Genomic DNA, 26,941 nt, shown 5'->3' with positions numbered 1-26,941 from the left:
AAACATACAAACACATGGAGGCTAAACAATACACTACTTAATAACGAAGTGATCACTGAAGAAATCAAAGAGGAAATTAAAAAATACCTAGAAACAAATGACAATGGAGACACGACGACCCAAAACCTATGGGATGCAGCAAAAGCAGTTCTAAGAGGGAAGTTTATGGCAATACAATCCCACTTAAGAAACAGGAAATATCTCGAATAAACAACCTAACCTTGCACCTAAAGCAATTAGAGAAAGAAGAACAAAAACATCCCAAAGTTAGCAGAAGGAAAGAAATCATAAAAATCAGATCAGAAATAAATGAAAAAGAAATGAAGGAAACGATAGCAAAGATCAATAAAACTAAAAGCTGGTTCTTTGAGAAGATAAACAAAATTGATAAACCATTAGCCAGACTCATCAAGAAAAAAAGGGAGAAGACTCAAATCAATAGAATTAGAAATGAAAAAGGAGAAATAACAACTGACACTGCAGAAATACAAAAGATCATGAGAGATTACTATAAGCAACTCTATGCCAATAAAATGGACAACCTGGAAGAAATGGACAAATTCTTAGAAATGCACAACCTGCCAAGACTGAATCAGGAAGAAATAGAAAATATGAACAGACCAATCACAAGCACTGAAATTGAAATTGTGATTAAAAATCTTCCAACAAACAAAAGCCCAGGACCAGATGGCTTCACAGGCGAATTCTATCAAGCATTTAGAGAAGAGCTAACACCTATCCTTCTCAAACTCTTCCAAAATATAGCAGAGGGAGGAACACTCCCAAACTCATTCTACGAGGCCACCATCACCTTGATACCAAAACCAGACAAGGATGTCACAAAGAAAGAAAACTACAGGCCAATATCACTGATGAACATAGATGCAAAAATCCTCAACAAAATACTAGCCAACAGAATTCAACAGCACATTAAAAGGATCATACACCATGATCAAGTGGGGTTTATTCCAGGAATGCAAGGATTCTTCAATATACGCAAATCAATCAATGTGATACACCATATTAAGAAACTGAAGGAGAAAAACCATATGATCATCTCAATAGATGCAGAGAAAGCTTTTGACAAAATTCAACACCCATTTATGATAAAAACCCTGCAGAAAGTAGGCATAGAGGGAACTTTCCTCAACATAATAAAGGCCATATATGACAAACCCACAGCCAGCATCGGCCTCAATGGTGAAAAACTGAAACCATTTCCACTAAGATCAGGAACAAGACAAGGTTGCCCACTCTCACCACTCTTATTCAACATAGTTTTGGAAGTTTTAGCCACAGCAATCAGAGAAGAAAAGGAAATAAAAGGAATCCAAATGGGAAAAGAAGAAGTAAAGCTGTCACTGTTTGCAGATGACATGATACTATACATAGAGAATCCTAAAGATGCTACCAGAAAACTACTAGAGCTAATCAATGAATTTGGTAAAGTTGCAGGATACAAAATTAATGCACAGAAATCTCTGGCCTTCCTATATACTAATGATGAAAAATCTGAAAGTGAAATCAAGGAAACACTCCCATTTACCATTGCAACAAAAAGAATAAAATATCTAGGAATAAACCTACCTAAGGAGACAAAAGACCTGTATGCAGAAAATTATAAGACACTGATGAAAGAAATTAAAGATGATACAAATAGATGGAGAGATGTACCATGTTCTTGGATTGGAAGAATCAACATTGTGAAAATGACTCTACTACCCAAAGCAATCTACAGATTCAATGCAATCCCTATCAAACTACCAATGGCATTTTTCACAGAACTAGAACAAAAAATTTCACAATTTGTATGGAAACACAAAAGACCACGAATAGCCAAAGCAATCTTGAGAACGAAAAACGGAGCTGGAGGAATCAGGCTCCCTGACTTCAGACTATACTACAAAGCTACAGTAATCAAGACAGTATGGTACTGGCACAAAAACAGAAAGATAGATCAATGGAACAGGATAGAAAGCCCAGAGATAAACCCACGGGCATATGGTCACCTTATCTTTGATAAAGGAGGCAGGAATGTACAGTGGAGAAAGGACAGTCTCTTCAATAAGTGGTGCTGGGAAAACCGGACAGGGACATGTAAAAGTATGAGATTAGATCACTCCCTAACGCCATACACAAAAATTAGCTCAAAATGGATTAAAGACCTAAATGTAAGGCCAGACACTATCAAACTCCTAGAGGAAAACATAGGCAGAACACTCTATGACATAAATCACAGCAAGATCCTTTTGGACCCACCTCCTAGAGAAATGGAAATAAAGACAAAAATAAACACATGGGACCTAATGAAACTTCAAAGCTTTTGCACAGCAAAGGAAACCATAAACAAGACGAAAAGACAACCCTCAGAATGGGAGAAAATATTTGCAAATGAAGCAACTGACAAAGGATTAATCTCCAAAATTTATAAGCAGCTCATGCAGCTCAATAGCAAAAAAACAAAGAACCCAATCCAAAAATGGGCAGAAGACCTAAATAGACATTTCTCCACAGAAGATATACAGACAGCCAACAAACACATGAAAGGATGCTCAACATCTTTACTCATTAGAGAAATGCAAATCAAAACTACAATGAGATATCATCTCACACCAGTCAGAATGGCCATCATCAAAAAATCTAGAAACAATAAATGCTGGAGAGGGTGTGGAAAAAAGGGAACACTCTTGCACTGCTGGTGGGAATGTGAATTGGTACAGCCACTATGGAGAACGGTATGGAGGTTCCTTAAAAAACTACAAATAGAACTACCATATGACCCAGCAATCCCACTACTGGGCATATACCCTGAGAAAACCATAATTCAAAAAGAGACATGTACCAAAATGTTCATAGCAGCCCTATTTACAATAGCCCGGAGATGGAAACAACCTAAGTGTCCATCATCGGATGAATGGATAAAGAAGATGTGGCACATATATACAATGGAATATTACTCAGCCCTAAAAAGAAATGAAATTGAGCTATTTGTAATGAGGTGGATGGACCTAGAGTCTGTCATACAGAGTGAAGTAAGTCAGAAAGAGAAAGACAAATACTGTATGCTGACACATATATATGGAATTTAAGAAAAAAATGTCATGAAGAACATAGGGGTAAGACAGGAATAAAGACACAGACCTACTAGAGCATGGACTTGAGGATATGGGGAGGGGGAAGGGTAAGCTGTGACAAAGTGAAAGAGCGGCATGGACATATATACACTACCAAACGTAAGGTAGATAGCTAGTGGGAAGCAGCCGCATAGCACAGGGAGATCAGCTCGGTTCTTTGTGACCGCCTGGAGGGGTGGGATGGGGAGGGTGGGAGGGAGACGCAAAAGGGAGGGGATATGGGAACATATGTATATGTATAACTGATTAAATTTGTAAAATAAAAAAAATAATAATAAAAAAAGCATATTAAAAAAAAAAAAAATGGGCAGAAGACCCAAACAGACATTTCTCCAAAGAAGCTATACAGATTGCCAACAAACACATGAAGGAATGCTCAGCATCACTAATCATTAGAGAAATGCAAATGAAAACTACAATGGGGTATCACCTCATACCAGCCAGCATTGCCATCATCAAAAAATCTACAAACAATAAATGCTAGAGAGGGTGTGGAGAAAAGGGAACCTCTCTTGCACTGTTGGTGGGAATGTAAATTGATACAGCCACTATGGAGAACAGTATGGAGGTTCCTTAAAAAGCTAAAAATAGAATTTCCATATGACCCAGCCATCCCACTACTGGGCATATACCCTGAGAAAACCATAATTCAAAAAGAGTCATGTACCACAATGTTCATTGCAGCACTATTTACAATATCCAGGACATGGAAGCAACCTAAATGTCCATCGACAGAAGAATGGATAAAGAAGATGTGGCTCATATATACAATGGAACATTACTCAGCCATAAAAAGAAATGAAATTGAGTTATTTGTAGTGAGATGGATGGACCTAGAGACTGTCATACAGAGTGAAATAAGTCAGAAAGAGAAAAACAAATACCATATGCTAACACATATATATGGAGTCTAAAAAAAAAAAAAGGTTCTGCAGAACCTAGGGGCAGGACAGGAATAAAGACGCAGATGTAGAGAATGGAATTGAGGACATGGGGAAGGGGAATGGGAAGCTGGGATGAAGTGAGAGAGTGGCGTGGATATATATACACTACCAAACGTAAAATAGATAGCTAGCGGGAAGCAGCCACATAGCACAGGGAGATCAGCTTGTTGCTTTGCGTCCATCTAGAGAGGTGGGATTAGGAGGGTAGAAGGGGGATGCATTAAGGAGGAGATAGGAGATATGGGGATTTATGTATATGTATAGCTGATTCACTTTGTTATATAGCAGAAACTAACACACCTTGTAAAGCAATTATACTCCAATAAAGATGTTAAAAAAATTCATGCTCATAATTGGCTGATATTTGATTTGTTCTAACATTACTGGTCCAGGTTCTGCCCTCTAGAAAAATAAGAATATATTAATAATAGTAGAAACAATAATATACATATATAAATATACTTATTTAATCATCAAAAGAACTCTTTTCATTAGGCAGTGTTATTATCATCCCCATTTAAACAATGACTGATTTTTCACTTTCACATAACAGTCTTTTAAGTATATGAAAATTAGTATTGAGTAATGATCTCCACTTTCTCCACTTGCTACTCAGGTTTCTAGATATTTCATCATCTTTTTTGTTGTATTCTGTATGTACTCTAGTTTGTTGATATCCTTCTAATGTTGTGGTTTTTAGAAATATCCATAGTAGTTTAGATGTAGTTGGAACAGCATGTAGTTCAATAAAATTAAATGTATTTTCAGTTGGTATATTATATTCCTGGTGGCACAGACAATGAGTTGTTTTGTTTGTCTCTTTGTTTTGGAGGTTAGGACTCAATCATTTATCCTTTTCCAAATCTGATTTGATAACCTCAGCCCAGGATTTGGACTATATAATTAACTCTTAGTCTTCAATGGCAGATTAAACCCAAGATTGATGTTACTTAATCTAAGTATAATATTTTATATCTTTGTACACGGTGAGAAGATATTTTATGCTAACTGCCTTCACTTTGAGAAGAAAGCATCCTCCTAATCAGAAAGTCAAATACCATCAGATGCAGTATTCTCAATATGAAACATACATATGCACACATGGCCTTGCTTACTTCTGTCTTACTGTTAAAATAAAGAAGCTGTTCCTCTCAACTGAAACTAATCTTTCTGCCAGTATTTGGGTCTCTTTCCTGAGAGCTTTGCTTCATTCAATCTCCCTTTCACATTTTATGTATTTATTTTCTTCCTCTCAACTGAATATTTCTATCACTGATGTACAAGTGCAAGTTGTCATCCTCTCTCACTCTGACTACAGCCATAGCCTCCTAACTGGTGTATCCTCATTCTCTCTAGTCTTGTCCCAATCTAGTAAATTTCCCCAGATAGAAACAAAAGTCATGTTTTAAGATCATATATCAAATAATGTGATTTTCCTACTTAAAATTCTCCAGTTACTTCACATCATACATAAAATCCAAACACCTTACTATGACCTATAAAACCATACATGACGTAGTTTGTGCTTTCCTCTCTGACTGCAACTCTTGGCTCATGGACCTCTGCTTCCATCAACACCTCTCTTCCTCAGTCTCACCCGCTGACCCTCTTGCTTCCCTCTTATAAGGAATATTGTGATTGATTACTTTGCACTACTTGGATAATCCATGATAATCTTATCATCTCAAGATTCTTAACTTAATCATATCTACAAAGTCCCTTTTGCCAGGTAAGGTAACATATTTGCAGGTTCTGGGGATTAGGATGTGTACCTCTTTCTGAAGCTAATATTTTGCTTGCCACAGTCTCCTAAAACTAAGCCCCATTCTCATTAAGCTTCAGTCATACTAACTATATCAGTTAGGGTTCTAAATTAGAAGCAACAGAGGCTTATACTGAATAATTAATGAGAAAAGGAGCTTACTAAAATGAATTCTTAAAAAAACTTGCTGAGAGTGTTAGAGAACGAGGCTCCAGGCTATGCTTCCAAAAACAACAGTCAAAAATCATCTTCAGAAATGATCTCATGGGCTTCCTTGGTGGCACAGTGGTTAAGAATCCGCCTGCCAATGCAGGGGATATGGGTTCGAGCCCTGGTCCGGGAAGATCCCACATGCTGAGGAGCAACGAAGCCTGTGTGCCGCAACTACTGAGCCTGAGCTCTAGAGCCTGCGAGCCACAACTACTGAGCCCATGTGCCACAACTACTGAAGCCTGTGTGCCTAGAGCCCGTGCTCCACAACAAGAGAAGCCACTGCAATGAGAAGCCTGCGCACCGCAACCAAGAGTAGCCCCCGCTCGCCACAACTAGAGAAAGCCCGCACACAGCAATGAAGACCCAATGTAGCCAAAAATAAAAATAAATAAAATAAATAAATTTGTAAAAAAGAAATGATCTCATGAGGTAACTTCCACCATCAAGCTCTGGAGCACTAGGTGTGCACCACTCCACTGCTGGGCCAGGCACATAACTTTGCAGAGCCATGATGACCACCAAAGAGAAAAAGACCCCCTACCTCTCCCTCTTGTGACTCTAACTCCTGAGTCAAAATTTCATACAGTTGTGTCTGATTGGTGAAGCCTGGGTCACATTCCTATACTTTATATGCAAGGAAGGCCAGAAAGGCAAATACCTGGTATTTAATCTCTTGAAGAAAGATGCACACTTTGTGTCCTACTGAAATGGAGCAGGACCCTATGGTCCTTGTGCCCACCCTGCCCCATGACCTCAGCCTGCCTTTTGTCTGTGGAGAAACTTTAGCCAAAGAATAAGTTTAATCAGAGAAGTGAGAAAATACAGAAGCAGAGGAACAGTCAAAGGAGACCAAATAATAATAGCTTAGTCATTAAGCAACGTCAAGGACCTTTAGTTCCTCCTTAAGGGCTACAGATAATATTCTGAGCCACATCCTGTGAGCTGCCTTGTAAATACTGACACCCCCACCAGGTGGAAGAAGTTAACTACATGGCGAGCAGGCTGTAGCCATGACATAAGCTGCCACAAAAATTCCGAGAATTGGCCTCAAAGAAATGGAAACAAACTGACCCTGGAACTGAAGATTAACTGTACCTAAAACAATCAACGTGACTCTGGTCAGACCACTGCATGACCAATTTCAAGATGACTGTCAGAGCTGACTGTGCTGTTTCTGTATGTAGCCCCCTCCCTCTGTCTATAAAAGCTCTTGCCCCCTGATTGCCAGAGGGAGGAATCAGCCTTTGGACAGGTGTCTGCCCCCTGCACCCCTCCCAGTTGCCGGCATCCAAAATAAAGCAAACTTTCCTTTCCACCTACCTGGCCTCTTTATTGGCTTCTGAGTGGCGAGCAGTCAGACCCCACCTTCGGTTACACTACTAAGTCTAATGAAAAGGAGACTTCTCAAAATAAAGAAAATGTTCAAGATACTGTGCTGTCAGAACAAATTGCAAATGTCTACATCACCTTAGTTTTCTTTCTAGATCATGCTGTTTGTTCCTGTGTCAAGGCCTTTGTACTTGTGATTAGTTCCTTTTTCTGGAACATCCTTCTTCATGTCTTCACATGACTAACTCCTTCGTGTTATTCAAATCTCAGCCTAAATCTCCTCAAAGAGGTACATCTGAACACTTTATCTAGTGTTCTTCCCCAGTTACTTCACTAACTTGTTCTATTTTCTTCATTCCTCATATCACTATTTAAATTGATTATACTTTACTTGTTGACTTGTTATTGTTATGCATTCCCATTAGATTATAAGTTCCATGAGAGTAGTGACCACGTCAATTTTATACATCACTATATCCCCTACCACTAGCAGTGTACCTGGTGCATACTAGGTTCTCAATACATACGTGTTGAACTGAACAACAAATGTAGTACAGTACAAAATACACGTGCTTTGGAATGAAACACACTTGAGTGTGAACTCTTGCTCTACCAATTAAAACTACATGACCCTGATTAAATGTTTTAACCTCTTTGACTTATCAAGTTTCTCCTTTTGAAGTGATAATGATGCTTGTCATGTAGGGATGTTATAAGGACTAAAGCAGCAAATGAATGGAGATTATGTGACAGACAGCTGTTCCTCTTAGTTGCATGCCATCTGAAAATGTGATAAGCCAGTCTTGTATGACTTTATCAGTGTTCTGAATATCATGTTGCAAAGGAAGTATGTTGATTATCTCCTAGAGCATTTCACTGGAGAAGTTCCTAAAAGTCATCAGTGATTCAGTAATGAATACTGAAAAGAGTACATGAGAGAAATATTTTTTAACTTTAAGAAGAATGGATATGAGCAGGAGGACAAAAAGGATGGAAAGAAAAAGTAGTCACAGAACAAAATAGCCGACACTGGGCATGGTGCATGGCACAGGGTATTTTCATGTACCACATATGGCCAGGATAAGTGAGACAACCCTTGTGGGAAGTGATTTGTCAATGTCTGACTGAAGTAAAAATGAGCATAATGTTTGGGCCAGCAATTCTTCTAGGAATTTATCCTAGGGAAATAAGAAAGATACATGCAAGGCTTTAACTATAGCAATGCTCATTGAAACACTAATTATAATATCAAAGCAAAACAACTTAAATATTCAACAGTATGGAAGTAGTTAAATAAATGCTATTAATCTATATACAAGGGACATTAGGAAGCCATTAAATTGTTTTAAATAACATCAGATATATGAAAAGATGTCCTTATACATTATTTTTAACAGCCTTATTGAAATATAATTCTTATACCTCCCAATTTACCCATTTAAAATCTACAATTCAGTGGTTTTTAGTATATTCACAGTTGTGCAATCATCACCATGATCAATTTTAGGATACTTTTATCACCCCCCAAAAAAACCTTATACCCGTTAGCAGTCACTCCCCATTACCACCTCCTTCCAAACTCTGGTAACCATTAATCTATTTTTTGTCACTATGGATGTGCCCATTCTGGAAATTTCATGTAAATGGATAATATAGTATGTGAACCTGTTGAGTCTGTTTCCAAGGTTCATCCATGCTATATCATTCCTTGCTTTTTATTCCTTTTTATTGCCAAATGATATTTCATTGAATTAGTATACCACTTTTTCTTACCATTCATCAGTTGATAGACATTTGAATTATTTCCACTTTTTTTGGATACTATGAATAATATTACTGTGAACATTCTTGTACAAGTTTTTATTTGAACATAGGTTTTCAACACTTTGGGTATATAGTCAGGAGTGGAACTGCTGTATCATATGATGATTCTATATTTAACTGACGGAGGAACTTCCCACCAACTGTTTTCCAAAGCAGCTTCACCATATTACACCTCGACAAGCAGTATATGTGGGTTCCCATTTGTCCACATCCTCACCAACACTTGTTATTATCTTTTTGCACATCTCCATCCAATAGATGTGAAGTGTTATCTCATTTTGCATTTCCCTAATGACTAAGGATGTTGAGCATCTTTTCATGTACTTGTTACACATTTGTATTTTTCTTTTGGAGAAATAGCTGTTTAGATTCTTTGCCAATTCTTAAGCAGATTATTAATCTTCTTATTATTGAGTTCTAATAGTTAGTCATATATTCTGGACAAAAAATCCCTTATCAGATATAGGATTTGCAAATATTTTCCACAGTTCTTCTCATTTTCTTGATGATGTCCTTTGAAGCAAAGTTTTTAGTTTTAATGAAATCCGATTTCTTTTTTCCATTTATCCCTTTTCCTTTTGATGTGATATTTAAGAAACCTTTGCATAACAAAAGGTCATGAAAATGTACACCTATGTTTTCTTCCAAGAGTTTCATAGTTTTAGTTTTTACATGTAAGTCTTTCATACATTTTGAGTTGATATTTGTATATGGTGTGAACACTGTGTCCATATTCATTCTTTTGCATGTAGATATCCAGTTGTTCCAGCACCACTTGTTGATAAGACATTTCCCTACTGAATGGTCTTGGAACCCTTGTTAAAAACCAACTGACTGTAAATGTGAAGGTTTAATTCTGTACTCCCAATTCTGTTCCACTGATCTATATGTCTACTATGATTCCAGTATGGCATTATTTTTATTACCTTAGCTTTCTGGTAGTTTCTGAAAGTGAAAAGTATGAATCCTCCAACTATGTTATTCTTTTTCAAGATTACTTTATTACCAATGATATGATTCTTTTTGATGCCTTTTAAAATGTAATTCTTTTCTTCATTTCCTTTTGCATGTTTGTAGAAATAACACTGATTTTTGTATTTTGACCTTATATCTTGCAACGTTGTTGAACTTACTTATTAGCTCTAATAGTGTGTGTATGTGTGTTACTTAGGGTTTTCTACGTATAAGATCATCTCATCTTCAAATAGAATAGTTTTACTTCTTCCTTTCCAAACTGGATACCTTTTATTTCATTTTATTGCCTAATTTCCCTGGCTAAAGCCTTCAGTTACAATGTAGAATCAAAGAAGTAAGAGTACACATCCTTGTCTTATTCCTGAACTTAGAGGGAAAACTTTTAGTCTTTCAGCATTAAGTGTGATGTTAGCCCTGGGATTCATAATGAAAATACTCAACTAAGTAGTGAACATCCTCAACCTGATATCTTTTCAGTATCTATCACATTGATGTTATTTTCATCTGTTATTGATGTTATGAATCATATGAATGGTTTTACAAATATTGAACAATTCTCATAATCTGAACAAATATTCCAAGGCCAATATATATTATTTTCAGTATATTGCTAAATCCAAGGGCCAGTATTTTATATTGTATTCAGGCATCTCTATTTTGCATGATAATAAATAAAATCCAGTTATAATTTAAATGATCTTTTCTATGTTTTTTATTTTATCAGGATTATACTAGCTCCATAGAATGCACTAAGGACAATTTTCTTCTTTATGCTCTGAAACAGATTAAATATCATAGGAAAGTATTTTTTGAAGAAATAAAATGACTCATAGGTGAATCTTTCTTAAGCTCAGAGTCTTTTAGAAAGAAATTTATTTTTACACTTAAAATATTTCTTTCATGTTTTTGGTCTTTTCAGATTTTCTATCTTTACCTAAGTCAATTTTATAATTTATATTTTCCTAGAAAATGATCAGTTTTGTAGATATTTTCTAAGCTTTTTGTTCACTTACAATTTTTAATCCTCAGACTTTTGAGACATCTAGGTTTTTTTCTTCATTTTCCTTTTTTGTTTGTATTTGGTTATTGGATTTATTTATGCTAGATTAATTTCTCTGTATGTTATGGTCTTCAATTCATCAGTCTACATATCACAATCTTTTCTTTGAAATAAAAGTAATTTTGATCTTATTTAATATTATGAACTTTTTAGTGGAATAATATTCTAATCCCTCTTTGTTAATCAGGTCAATATGAAAACAACCTGAGTTTTCAATACTTGAAAATATAACTAAAGCATAACTGCCTGATAACAGTGTACTGTAATTTCAGACACAGTATCCAAAAGCAAATAACCAGCTTTTTGTTTGTTCAGTGTCCAATTCTGAGGATTAAAATGAAAGTGGCTATCAATATTATCCTTCCCAATATTGAAAATAACCATCTGTTTTCTGTAATGTCCATGTTTTTAAAAGGTCTTCTTATATTTGACTGCAGATACATACAATTTAAACTTATTAATCTCCTTACATGTAGATGGGTATAATTGCTCCTTCTCAGGAGAAAGAGTTTCTACTAAAAATCTATTGAGCATAATATGGGATATATATTTTATTCCACTTCCATTCACTAACATTAGGGCCATGTGATTTGTTTTTTTAAAGTACAAAAGTAGTAAAACCCACATATACACATCTTAGAAATTAACTTTACTCATATACAAATGAAACTGACATTAGTTCAACTGGATACTCACTTTAGTAGACGGATCTTACATTCTCAACTAAATCATTACTCTAAAATCTCTGTTGCTGCAGACCTTGTTACTTGATTTTTTAGGTTTTCTAAAGTCTCAGAAAGAAACAGATTACTTAAGCTTGGAAGAAAATCCATGTGTGACTTGACCTTCTTTGAAGGGGGATTTAGCCTCATTATTTTAAATCTGGAAGCACAGCAGAGGCTAATATTCAAACATATGAATTACTATTGACCATCTGGATTTGATTTCCCCAACATATGTTTATGACAAGGCATTTCTTTGTGACTTTTTTTGTGAAGTGCAGACCCACATTAGTCATTCTGAAAAACTGAAACTTACTTTGTTTTAAAAATCCTGGACTTCCCTGGTGGCACAGTGGTTAAGAATCTGCCTGCCAATACAGGGGACACAGGTTCAAGCCCTGATCTGGGAAGATCCCACATGCCGTGGAGCAACTAAGCCCGTGTGCCACAACTACTGAGCCTACGCTCTAGAGCCCTGAGCCACAACTACTGAGCTCATGTGCCACAACTACTGAAGCCCACGTGCCTAGAGCCTGCGCTCTGCAACAAGAGAAGCCACCACAATGAGAAGTCTGTGCACCACAAGAAGAGTAGCCCCGCTTGCCTCAACTAGAGAAAAGCCTTCATGCAGCAACAAAGACCCAATGCAGCTAAAAATAAATAAATAAAATAAAATAAAATAAAATAAAATAAATAAAGTTTCTGAGAACAGGGACTATGTTCTAAAAAAAAAAGGTATGCTGTTAGTGGCAGCATACATTGAAAAAAAATCCTGGTGGAGGGTGGGGTGGGATTTATACACTATTTAAAATGATAGAACAGGGTTTAAATGCAATAAAGTTTATCATATATGCCATATAACTTGAAACAAAATATCATAAGAAAAATGGACATACATGCTAAACTACAGAAATATCAAATTAAAACTTCATTTTTTAAATCAATGTTTCCTGAACTGTTGTGCAGAAAACCTCTGCATCAGAATTACTTGGGTGTTTGCTAAAAATGCAGATTCCTTGGACCTATTTTAGACTTAATAAATTAGAATATGTAGGGATGAGGTTGGGGAATCTGCATTTTAACAAGTTTACTAGTTGATTCTTTTTAACAGTAAAGTTTGAGAATCATTGTCTCCCATTCCTTCTTGGATCATCTTTTAAGCTTGCTTAGCCTTTCCCCCAGTTTATAACCTCCAAACAGCTGTCAATTCCTGATGGTATTATTCAAGAAGCAAAATTATACTGAACCAGTCACAGTGTTAGGCACTAGGGATAAAAGATAATTAAGACGTAAATCCTGTCCTTAAGGAGTATAGCCTCGTTATGAAGCTATTCATGAAAACAGACAATATTAATATAATAAAGTTTTTATTATGACAAGATGGGCTCCAGGGACTATGGGAGGGTAAGGAGTGTTCCCTAAACCATTCTGAGGGAGAAATGTATGGCATTTACCCAAAGGAGGTTATTGTACCTTATTCCTAAAGGAAGAGAAGGAGTGAACTAGACTAAAAGGTAAGGCAATGGCATTCCAAGTAGAAGAAATACATGCAAAGGTAAAATCACAAAAAAAGGCTTGTGCTTGGGGAAATATAAAAAACACCTCGTTGAAGTGTGCAATGAGAGATATATAAGCAAGAAACAAATCTGGAGACACAGTAAAGGGCAAGACCATAGAAACTGTTTGATACACAGTGAGGAATTTGGACTTTATCTGGAGGGACATAAATATCCACTTAAAGATTTTAAGCAAAGGCTAAAGATGATCATAGTTACAATTTAGAAATAGAATACTGTCTACTGTGTGGAAAATGGATTTTATAGGGTAAGCTTGGAGCTAGTGAGTCCAGTTAGGTGACAGTTGCAATAATTCAGATGTGAAAGGAAACTAGGGAAGAGTTAGAAGGGATACAGAAGTGGTGCAAATCTAGGAAATACTTGAGTTTAAATTGTCAGGATAAGATGATTGATTGAATGTGGAACATGAGGATAACTCCTAGGTTCCTAGAATGGGTGACTGAGAAGGATGGGGTGTCACAATCTCAGAAAAATTATATAAAATGATGAGCTGATTTGGGGAGTTGAGATGCTAAGTTCCATAAATGACATGTTTAGTTATAGGTGCTTATTGGAAATTTGGAAAGAAATTTTAGGTAGGAAGTTGGCAATATAAGTACGAAACTCAGAAAAAATATCTATTCTGGAAATAACAGGTTTTGGAGTTATCCATATATAGATTAGAGTTAAATCCATGAGAGTGGATGAGATCATGCAGAGAAGAGTGTGTAGAGTATGAACATCTGAACTGGAAACAGAACTCTGGAAAACACTAATATTTTCCCAAAGCCACTCACGTATTTTAAGTGTGTGTAATATCATCATCCTATTTCCAGTTACCACAATCTGTATTAGTTACCTATTTCTATGTAATGAATTACCCCAAAATTAGCAGCTGAAGGACAACAAACATTTATTATACAGTATGTGAGTGTCAATAATCTTGAAGCAGCTTAGCTGGGAGATTCTGGCTCAGGTCTCTCACAAGGTTGGAGTCAAGATGTCCAATTCGGCCACAGTCATCTGAAGGCTTGATTAAGCCTGGAGAATTCACTTCTAAACCTATGGACATGAATGTTGGCAAGATTCTTGGGTTCCTCAAGACATAGACCTTTTCATTCAATTGTTTACTACAAGGCATAACTTCCCCCAAAATGAGTAATGAAAGTCAGAGACAGAAAGAGACGGAGAGAGAGGGAAGCTACAGTGTCTTTTATAACAATCTCAAAAGTGACATGCAAGGGCTTCCCTGGTGGCGCAGTGGCTGAGAGTCCGCCTGCCGATGCAGGGGATACGGGTTCGTGCCCCGGTCCGGGAAGATCCCACATGCCGCGGAGTGACTAGGCCCGTGAGCCGTAGCCACTGGGCCTGCGCTCCCGGAGCCTGTGCTCCACAACGGGAGAGGCCACCCCAGTGAGAGGCCCGCTTACCGCAAAAAAAAAAAAAGTGACATGCCATCATTTCTGCCATATTACATTGGTCACACAGACCAATCCTGGGAGAGTGCCCAAGGGTAGACAAGGATTTGAATACCAAGAGGCAGGGATCACTGGGAGTCATTTTGTTGCCTGGAGAAGATGGATAGTTTCCAATTCCTCTTACATGATTGCTATTATTATTATCATCATCATTATCTATAAATCAAGTCATTTCACAAGTGCTTGCTACATTTTCAACCTTATTTCCTGTTATACTCTTCACACAGTGTAATTAAGTATTAGTGCAGTGAATTGAAATGAGGTCAGATTCTTCAAATAAATAAATCTATGTTAAAAATCTGGCTTCAACTAAAATTAGCTTTGTATCATAAGCATATTATTTAAATTTTCCAGCTTTATTGAGGTATAAACGAGTAAAAATTTGTATATATTTAAGGTGTACAATGTGATGATTTAATATATGCATACATTGTGAAATGATTACCACCATGAAGTTAATTAACATATCCATCACTTCACAGAGTTACCATGCTTTTCGTCTGCAGAGAGATAACTGAAGATTTACTCACTTAGCAAACTTCTAGTATACAACACAATACTATTAACAATACTATTAACAGTCACCATGCTGTGTATTAGGTCCTCAGAAATTATTGATCTCATAATTGAAAGTTTGTACCCTTTGACCAACATTTAACAGTCATTTGACCTACCCCCAGCCCCTGGTAACCACCAATTTACTCTAGGTTCTATGAGTTTGACGTTTTTAGATTCCACATATAACTGAGATCATTATTTCTCTTTCTGTGTCTGGCTTATTAGCAGACTGTCCTCCAGATTCACCCATGTTGCCACAAATGACAGGATCTCCTTTTTTAAGGCTGAATAGTATTCCACTGTAAATACTTAGATCTTATCTTCTTTTTCCATTCATCCATCAACAGACACTTAGGTTTTGCCATATCTTGGCTATTGTGAATAATGCCATAATGAACATGGTAGTACAGATATCTCTTTCTGAGATACTAATTTCATTTTCTTTGGATATATATCCAGAAATGGGAATACTGGATCATATGGTATTTCTATTTTGAATTTTTTGAGGAACCTCCATACTGTTTTCCATAATGGCTGTAACAATTTACATTTCCACAGTGCACAAGGGTTCCCTTTTCTCCACATCCTCACCAACATTTATTATCTCTTGTCTTTTTGATAATAGCCATTCTGGCAGGTGTGAGGTAATATTGCATTATGGCATTGATTTGCATTTCCCTTATGATTAGTGACCTTTTCACATCACATAGTAATTTTGGCCATTTGTATGTCTTCAATGGGAAAATGTGTATTCAAGTCCTTTGCCCATTTTTTAATTGCATAACTTGTTTTCTGCTATTAAGTTGTAAGAGTTCCTTATGTATTTTGGATATTAACACCTTATTGGATATGTAGTTTGCAAATATTTTCCATATGTTTGCTTTTCATTTTGTTGTTTCCTTTGCTACACAGAAGCTTTTTGGTTTGATGAATTCCCACTTGTTTAATTTTGCTTTTGTTGCCTGTGCCTTTGGTGTTGTATCCAAAATATCATTGCCAAGAACAATGTCAAGGAGTTTTTTCCCCTATGTTTTCTTCTCGGAGTTTTATGATTTCAGGTAAGTCTGTAATCCACTTTGAGTTAAATTTTGTGTATGGTGTAAGACAGGGGACCAACTTCATTGTCTTGTATGTGGATATCCAGTTTTCCCAGCACCACTTACTTTTTTTTATTAGTTTCTGCTTTATAACAAAGTGAATCAGTCATACATATACATCTGTTCCCACATCCCTTCCCTCCTGTGTCTCCCTCCCTCCCTCCCACCCTCCCCATCCCACCCCTCCAGGCGGTCACAAAGCACCGAGCCGATCTCCCTGTGCTATGCGGCTGCTTCCCACTAGCTATCTACCTTACGTTTGGTACTGTATATATATGTCCATGCCTCTCTTTCGCTTTGTCACAGCTTACCCTTCCCCCTCCCCATATCCTCAAGTCCATTCTCAAGTAGGTCTGTGTCTTTATTCCTGTTTTACCCCTAGGTTCTTCATGACATTTTTTTCCCCTTAAATTCCATATATATGTGTTAGCAAACGGTATTTGTCTTTCTCTTTCTGACTTACTTCACTCTGTACGACAGACTCTAGGTCTATCCACCTCATTACAAATAGCTCAGTTTCGTTTCTTTTTATGGCTGAGCAATATTCCATTGTATATATGTGCCACATCTTCTTTATCCATTCATCCGATGATGGACACTTAGGTTGTTTCCATCTCCGGGCTATTGTGAATAGAGCTGCTATGAATATTTTGGTACATGTCTCTTTTTGAATTATGGTTTTCTCAGGGTATATGCCTAGTAGTGGGATTGCTGGGTCATATGGTAGTTCTATTTGTAGTTTTTTTAAGGAACCTCCATACTGTTCTCCATAGTGGCTGTACCAATTCACATGCCCACCAGCAGTGCAAGAGTGTTCCCTTTTCTCCACACCCTCTCCAGCATTTATTGTTTCTAGATTTCTTGATGATGGCCATTCTGACTGGTGTGAGATGATATCTCATTGTAGTTTTGATTTGCATTTCTCTAATGATTAATGATGTTGAGCATTCTTTCATGTGTTTGTTGGCAGTCTGTATATCTTCTTTGGAGAAATGCCTATTTAAGTCTTCTGCCCATTTTTGGATTGGGTTGTTTGTTTTTTTGCTATTGAGCTGCATGAGCTGCTTATAAATTTTGGAGATTAATCCTTTGTCAGTTGCTTCATTTGCAAATATTTTCTCCCATTCTGAGGGTTGTCTTTTGGTCTTGTTTATGGTTTCCTTTGCTGTGCAAAAGCTTTGAAGTTTCATTAGGTCCCATTTGTTTATCTTTGTTTTTATTTCCATTTCTCTAGGAAGTGGGTCCAAAAGGATCTTGCTGTGATTTATGTCATAGAGTGTTCTGCCTATGTTTTCCTCTAAGAGTTTGATAGTGTCTGGCCTTACATTTAGGTCTTTAATCCATTTTGAGCTTATTTTTGTGTATGATGTCAGGGAATGATCTAATCTCATACTTTTACATGTCCCTGTCCAGTTTTCCCAGCACCACTTATTGAAGACACTATCCTTTCCACATTGTGTATTCTTGGCGTCCTTTTCAAAGATTAGTTGACTGTGTACATGTAGGTTTATTTCTGAGCTCTTTATTCAATTCGTCTATATGTCTCTTTTTATGACAGTATGATACTGTTTTGATGACTATAGCTTTGTAATACAGTTTTAAGTCAGGAAGTGTGATGCCTCCAGCTTTGTTCTTCTTTCTCAAGATTGCTTTGATTATTAAGAGTCTTTTGTGGTTCCATATGAAATTTAGAATTGTTATTCTACTTCTGTGAAAAATGCCACCAGCATTTTGATAGAGATTGCATTGAATCTGTAGATCACTTTGGGTAGTATAGGAATTTTAATAATATGAATTTTTCTGATCCATAAACATGGAATATCTTTCCCTTTTTTTGGTGTCTTCTTTAATTTCTTTCATCAGTGTCTTATAGTTCCCAATGCTTCCTTGGTTAAATTTATTACTAAGTAGATCAATGGAACAGGATAAAAAGCCCAGAGATAAACCCATGCACATATGGTCACCTTATCTTTGATAAAGGAGGCAAGAATATACAATGGAGAAAAGATAGTCTCTTCAATAAGTGGTGCTGGGAAAACTGGACAGCTACAAGTAAAGAATGCAATTAGAACACTCTCTAACACCATGCACAAAAATAAACTCAAAATGGATTAAAGACCTAAATGTAAGGCCAGACACTATAAAACACTTAGAGGAAAACATAGGCAGAACACTCCATGACATAAATCACAGCAAGATCCTGTTTGACCCACCTCCTAGAGAAAGGGAAATAAAACCAAAATTAAACAAATGACCTAATGAAACTTGAAAGCTTTTGCACAGCAAAGGAAACCATAAACAAGACCAAAAGACAACCCTCAGAATGGGAGAGAATATGTGCAAAAGAAGCAACTGACAAAGGATTAATCTCCAAAATATACAAGCAGCTCAATATCAAAAAAACAAACAAGCCAATCCCAAAATGGGCAGAAGACCTAAATAGACATTTCTCCAAAGAAGATATACAGATTGCCAACAAACACATGAAAGGATGCTCAACATCACTAATCATTAGATAAATGCAAATCAAAACTACAGTGAGATATCATCTCACACCAGTCAGAATGACCATCATCAAAAAATCTACAGACAGTAAATGCTGGAGAGGGTGTGGAGAAGAGGGAACCCTTTTGCACTGTTGGTGGGAATGTAAGTTGATACAGCCACTATGGAGAACAGTATGGAGGTTCCTTAAAAAACTAAAAATAGAACTACCATACGACCCAACAATCCCACTACTGGGCATATACTCTGAGAAAACCATAATTCAAAAAGAGTCATGGACCACAATGTTCATTGCAACATTATTTACAATAGCCAGGACATGGAAGCAACCTAAGTGTCCACTGACAGATGAATGGATAAAGAAGATGTGCCACATATATTCAATGGAATATCACTCAGCCATAAAAAGAAACGAAATTGAGTTATTTGTAGTGAGGTGGATGGACTTAGTGTCTGTCGTACAGAGTGAAGTAAGTCAGAAAGAGAAAAACAAATACCGTATGCTAACACATATATATGGAATCTTAAAAAAAAAAGGTTCTGAAGAACCTAGGGGCAGGATAGGAATAAAGATGCAGATGTAGAGAATGGACTTGAGGACATGGGGAAGGGGAAGTGTAAGCTGGGACAAAGTGAGAGAGTGGCATGGACATATATATACTACGAAATGTAAAATAGATAGCTAGTGGGAAGCAGCTACATCACACAGGGAGATTAGCTTGGTGCTTTTTGACCACCTAGAGAGGTGGGATAAGGAGGGTGGGAGGGAGATGCATGAGGGAGGGGATATGGGGTTATATGTATATGTATAGCTGACTCACTTTGTTATACAGCAGAAACTAACACAACATAGTAAAGCAATTATACTCCAATAAACATGTTAAAAAATTTATTCCTAAGTATTTAATTCTTTTTGATGCTATTATAAGTGGGGTGGTTTTCTTAATTTCTTTTTGGATAGCTCATTGTCAGTGCATAGAAACATAACTGATTTTTTTTTTTTTTTGCAGTACGCGGGCCTCTCACTGTTGTGGCCTCTCCTGTTGTGGAGCACAGGCTCTGGACACGCAGGCTCAGCAGCCATGGCTCACGGGCCCAGCCGCTCAACGGCATGTGGGATCCTCCCAGACCAGGGCACGAACCCGTGTCCCCTGCATCGGCAGGTGGACTCTCAACCACTGCGCCACCAGGGAAGCCCCATAACTGATTTTTGTATGTTGATTTTGTATCCTGTACCTTACTGAATTCATTTGTTAGTTCCAATGGTTTTTGGTGGTGTCTTTAGTGTTTTCTATATATAATATCATGTCAACTGCAAACAGAGACAATTTTACTTTTCTTTCCTATTTGAATGCCCTTCCTTCCTTCCTCCCTTCCTCTTTTTCCCTCCTTCCCTTCCTTCCTTCTTTCCTTCCTTCCTTTCTTTCTCTTTCTTTCTTTTCTTTCTTTCTTTCTTTCTTTCTTTCTTTCTTTCTTTCTTTCTCTTTCTCTCTTTCTCTCCTTCTCTCTTTCTTGTTCTGGCTACGATTTCCAGTACTCTGTTGACTAGAACTGCTGAGAGTGGGTACTTCTGTCTTGTTCCTGATCTTAGAGGAAAAGCTTTCAATTTTTTCCCACTGAATATGATGTTACCTGTGGGATTGGCATATGTGGCCTTTATTATGCTAAGGTGCATTCCTTCTGTACCTAATTTGTGGAGTGTTTTTAGCACGAAAAGATGTTAAATTTTATCAAATGCTTTTTCTGCATCTATTGAGATGATTATGTGATTTTTATCTTTCATTCTGTTAATGTGATGCCTCACATTTTTTGATTTGCCTATGTTGAACCATCCTTGCATCCCAGGGATAAATCCCACTTGATCATGGTGTCTGTTCCTTTTAATGTGCTGATAATACGATTGCTAGTATTTGGTTGAGTATTTTTGCATCTATATTCATCAGAGATATTGACCTATAGGTTTTGTTTTATTTTTTTTCCTTGTAGTGTCCTTTGGCTTTGGCAGCAAGGTAATGCTGGTCTTATAAAATGAGTTTGGAAGTGTTTCTTTCTTTTCAATTTTTTGAAGAGTTTGAGAAACGTTGGCATTAACTCTTTAAGTATTCGGTAGAGTTAATCAAGAAGCCATCTGGTCCTGAGATTTTCTTTGTTGGGATGTTTTTGATTACTTCTTCAATCTCCTTACTTATTGTTCTATTTGAATTTTCTGTTCTTCATGATTCAGTCTTGGTAGGTTGTATGTTTCTAGGAATTTACTTCTTCTTGGGTATCCAATTTGTTGGTGTATAACTGTAATCTCTTATGATCCTTTGTACTTCTGCGGTAAAAGTTGTAATGCCTCCTCTTTCATTTATAATTTTGAGTCTTCTTTTTTCTTTGTTTAGCTAAAGGTTTGTCAATTTTGTTCATCTTTTTAAAAGAACAAATTTTAGTTTCATTGATATTTTCTATTGTCTTTCTATTCTCCATTTCATTTATTTCTGCTTTAATTTTTATTATTTCCTTCCTTCTGCTAACTTTGAACTTAGTTTCTTCTTCTTTTTCTATTTTTTGAGGTGTAAAGTTAGGATTCTTATTTGAGCTCTTTCTTTAGCCCCTCACAGCCACAGTCAGGGAGGATTCCCACCTGCCCAGAGACCCATCCACAGACAAGGTCTTCAATGCCCCTAAAGGCAGGCCAGCCAAACTCAGTCTGATTGCAGAGCCTGAAACAGCAAGTGGTTCTAGCCCCACTCAGCCCAGGTCCAGGGGTAGTTCTGCCCGACCAAGAGGCCAGCAGGTGGCATGCTCATCCATGACCCTGGAGGCAGGCCTTCAGACCTTGGTCCCATCTGTGGACCCTGATGCAGCTCTGTGATTTGGTTCTAATCCCTTTCAGCCATGGTATAGGGCAAGTCCTGACATTCCAGCGGCCCACCCAGTGATGCAGCTGGAGCCATCCCAGGGACCTGGTGGGGACCACACATGTCCATGCATTTGGTAACAGACCCTCCAACCACAGACTCCACTGTAGACCCAATAGCAGCCACATGACCCAGCTCGAACTGAGCTCCACTGCAATCCTGGGGGTAATACCATCCACCTAGGAACTGACAGGAGAAGATTTTTATCCACCAATGCCATTCTGTAAAGACTTCAAAAGTCCTCTGCTACTTTAAATGCACATTCACCTATGCAAAGCTACACGGATCATGAAGAATCAGGCGAATGTGACATCTCTAAAGGAAACTAATAAAGCTCCAGTGATGGTACCCAAAGAAATATGAATTGCCTGACAAGGAATTAAAAATAATCATCTTAAAGAAGAATGTTAAGTTTTGATATTTAGTTTAAATTTCTTAATCTTTAAAAAGCAATAATAATACTTCTGCCTCATCATGTTTTGTGAGGATTAAATGTATATAAAAGACCAGGCAGAGTGCCAGCTACATAAGTGCTCAGTTAATGTGAGCTATTTTGATGAATCTCCAAATATTCCTGCTCACATTTTCCCTCTATATCCCATGCTTTGTGGACTCCATGCTTTTTCCAGAGGTTATTCAGGCAGGAATATACTTTGTCCCCTTATGTATATTCACGTTATACCCAGTCTTCAAGGTCAAGTTTGACTTCTCTTCTTCCTAAATCCCAGGAAGTTACTTCTCCTTCCTCTGAATTCTCATGGCACATCATCTGTACATTTAGTATGGCACATACAGAATATTCTACTACATATTATGGCTCCTTGTGTACGTATCTAATTCCCCCACTACCCTGTAAACTCTGGGAGAGAGAATTATTTGTCTTATGCATCTCCTTCTATTACAGTACCATGTATTTATTAGAAACTCCTTGAATAAAGGCAAATGTCAAAAAACAAACCTAAGTTCTTTAGGTTGATCTCTACTATCTTTTTTAGATTATCCCTTTGGTAAAGTCAAGATATATGAAGATAAAAAAATATTGAGGGCTTCCCTGGTGGCAAAGTGGTTGAGAGTCTGCCTGCCGATGCAGGGGACACGGGCTCGTGCCCCAGTCCGGGAGGATCCCGCATGCTGCGGAGCGGCTGGGCCCATAAGCCATGGCCACTGGGCCTGCACGTCCAGAGCCTGTGCTCCACAACAGGAGAGGCCACAGCAGTGAGAGGCCCGCGTACCGCAAAAAAAAAAAAAAAAAAAATATATATATATATATATATATATATTGACTTCAAAATTATTCTTTTGACCCCTTTCCTGCCATCTTATTAGGTCTATAAATTCGAACTTTTGCAACTATTTGGACGTGTGTCAGGACACCATACACTAAACCACACTTTTCTCAAGGAGAACGTGGATTAGATAATTTCTCATTCTTAAACTTCCATCTCCCTTTCTAACCATGATAGTTTATATCTCCAGCACTACATAAACGGATTTTCTTGGGTTACTTTAATAAGATTCTGATGGCTTTGTACCATTGTGTAGCACCTTCTCTGTACATATTTAGGTATAGTTAATTCTCAGGTAAAGGCTGGTAAATAATTTCATTTTAAGAGCTAACACCTGCATTTTCTACTTTATTTCTTGCTTAGCAAAATTTTCTCTTAATAGTTAACAGAACTTGTTTTAATTGACTACTTTGTTGACAACTCACGTTATTTATTTTTTGGTTATGTGCAATGGGGAAATGCTTCAAAGAGCAAACACTCAAACAAGTCTCCACTCAAGGAAAGGTTTAAGAAGGTACAGGTGAGCTTAGGGTGAAGCTGAAATGAAGAGCTTTAACCAACATGGAACAAAGACAAAATGCATAGAGGTCAGTTTTGGGAAACGAGAGGAACCTTCCAGCCTTTCCTAAATCAGGTCACTCTATAAAGTCATTGCTTTAATTAATTTAAATCCCAAGACATGCAATAATGGAAGAATTATTAATGTGACAAATTTGTTTTGCAATAGGAAATAACTTGAAAGAGGGGAAGGGGAAAAGATAGTAACTTTATTAAGGCACACCATTTAAGGGATTTAAATTAAGCAACTTTAAAGCAATGTTTTCTGTTTCTTGGATGCTGCTGAAATTTTCATGTGCACATATGTTAATGAAGATATCACATAATCATATGCATAGTTAAAAGAAGTGATGATATTCTCTAGTGTATACAAACTAATTAAAACTTTCAAAAAACACATATTTGTTTCATATACTATTAGGACTGGAAACTTAAAAGTCATTTAGACTAAGTCATTTAGAAAAGCTCAGAACCAAAGAGAAGTAACTTTCCAGTGAACAGCCAGTTGGTGACTGAGCTAGTTCACAAAACTTTTTCCCGTCTATAAAACTGTGCCTAGTGGTCTATGTTTACCTCTTTAACTGCTTTCTATTGGATTAAATGAATTTTTTTCTTTATTCTTTTTTATCCTCTCATGGGTTAGAAGTTATGTTCTATTTCTATTTGTAACATGTATACTTACATTTTTAGCATGCCTAATTAATCTAAAGTCTGAAAGTAGCCAACACCTCTCTCTTCTCCTCTGGAACAGTATAAGGGCCTTAGAATGCTTAGGTAGGCAGCTTTGGTTGCCTAAACAACAGGCATTCTCTTCTCTTCTTCCTTGATAACAGAACTACAGTTTTGTTCACGTATTGAGAAAAAAATAAGTTCAAAGATGGTGAGGCTATCACAAGGTGATAAATCATGATCGATTTAAATCGAACAGGAAAATCACATTCCCCTCTGCCAGTGATTGGTTGTAGCCAACGGAATATGTGTGCCAGTTGTGGCCGACGGACTATAAGGAGAAGTCTGCACTCAAGATAATAGAAAAGATGTCCTAACCTGATAAAAAGATAGAAATAGAAGATATTTTTCACTGCCTTTTTCCTTTGTGCTTGTGAATGTATTTGTATGAGAACACTGTACTTGAGCTGTTCTGGTCATCTTGTGACCATAAGGGGAATCAGCAGAGACTTAAAAAAGAGCAGAATGAGTGAGTAAGAGAACTTATGTCCTCAACTGCATAATTGAGCTGCTGCATCAACTTGTGGACTGTTGACCTCTGGGCTCCTTGATATGCAAAATAATAATTATTTCCAATTGTTTAAGGCTCTTTTAGTTAAGTAATTGGTTATTTCCAACCAAAACCAACAAATCATCTGAATCTTTAAGTTACTGTTATGTCTGATGTATTATTTTCATACAATATTTTAGACATTTTCAGTATTAATGCTTTTTAAGTCAATGTTTACTTAGATGAATAAAAATGATAATTTCCTATGTTAAACATTCCTTCTTGTGTTTCATTGCTTTCAGGCTTCAATTTTCTCCCTCATGAAGTTCATCTTTTACTATTTCAGTGAGAGTCTGTTAATAGAAAATTCTTTCAGTCCTTCCCTGAAAAAGTATTTATTTTGCTCCCATTCATGATCAGTGATTTATATATGTATAAAATCCCAGATCAACAGTTATTTTCTCCCAACATTTTTTTTTTTTTTTTTTTTTTTTTGCGGTATGCGGGGCTCTCACTGTTGTGGCCTCTCCCGTTGTGGAGCACAGGCTCCGGACGTGCAGGCCCAGCGGCCATGGCTCACGGGCCCAGCCGCTCCGCGGCATATGGGATCCTCCCAGACCAGGGCACGAACCCGTATCCCCTGCATCGGCAGGCGGACTCTCAACCACTGCGCCACCAGGGAGGCCCCTCCCAACATTTTAAAGATACTATTTCACTGTCATCTGACTAGAATTGTTGACATTGAAAGTCAACTATTAGTCTAATTTCCATTCCTCAGTAAGAGTTTGCATTTTAAGATTATCTCTTAGATTTTTATATTCTCTAATTTCATTTCAGTGTATCTAGATGTGGATTTATTTTTATTTAATACTACATGGAACTTGATGTATTTCCTGAATCTGAGATTAATGTTTTTCAATTGTGGAAAATTCTCAAATATGATATCCTCAAATATTCACTTTTTTTTTTTGGCTGCACCACGTGGCTTGCAGGATCTCAGTTCCCTGACCAGGGATTGAAACCAGGTCACAGAAGTGAAAGCCCAGAATCCTAACCACTAGGTCACCAGGGAACTCCCAAATATTCACAATATTTGAAGTCCTAGTAAACATATGTCAGACATGATTATTCTTTTTTCAGAATCTTTGAATCTCTATTCCATAACTGGAATCTCATTAACCTTCTGTATATTATTCTGGAGAATTTCTTCAGAACTATCTCCCATTGAAAAAAAGTTATCTCCTCATCTTTTGTTGATCTGCTACTTTAAAAGTCTGTTGAGTTGTTTTTTTTAAAATATTTTTAAAATTATTTTATTTATTTGTTTTATTTGGCTGCGTTGGGTCTTCATTGCTGCGCATGGGCTTTCTCTAGTTGAGGTGAGCGGGGCTACTCTTCTTGCAGTGCACAGATTTATTGTGGTGGCTTCTCTTGTTGTGGAGCACAGGCTCTAGGCACGTGGGCTTCAGTAGTTGTGGCACGTGAGCTCAGTAGTTGTGGCATACGGGCTTAGTTGCTCCGCGGCATGTGGGATCTTCCTGGACCAGGGCTCGAACCCATGTCTCCTGCATTGGCAGGCAGATTCTTAACCACTGTGCCACCAGGGAAGCCCAAAAGTCTACTGAGCTTTTTAAATGTCTATACATATAATTGCAAAAATTATTTTTAGAAGTGCTGCTATTGGTATCTTTTCATATCAGTATGAAAAATGACCTCTCCCTCTCTCTCTTTCATACACATTATTTTGAAACGTACTGATAATTTCTTTCATGTCTGTCATTCTAAACATGCTTATGTTACCACTTCTGTCTGATAAAT

The sequence above is a fragment of the Mesoplodon densirostris genome, chromosome X (assembly GCF_025265405.1).
Source record: "Mesoplodon densirostris isolate mMesDen1 chromosome X, mMesDen1 primary haplotype, whole genome shotgun sequence".
Lineage (NCBI taxonomy): Eukaryota > Metazoa > Chordata > Mammalia > Artiodactyla > Ziphiidae > Mesoplodon > Mesoplodon densirostris.
Note: the sequence above shows the minus strand (reverse complement) of the source record.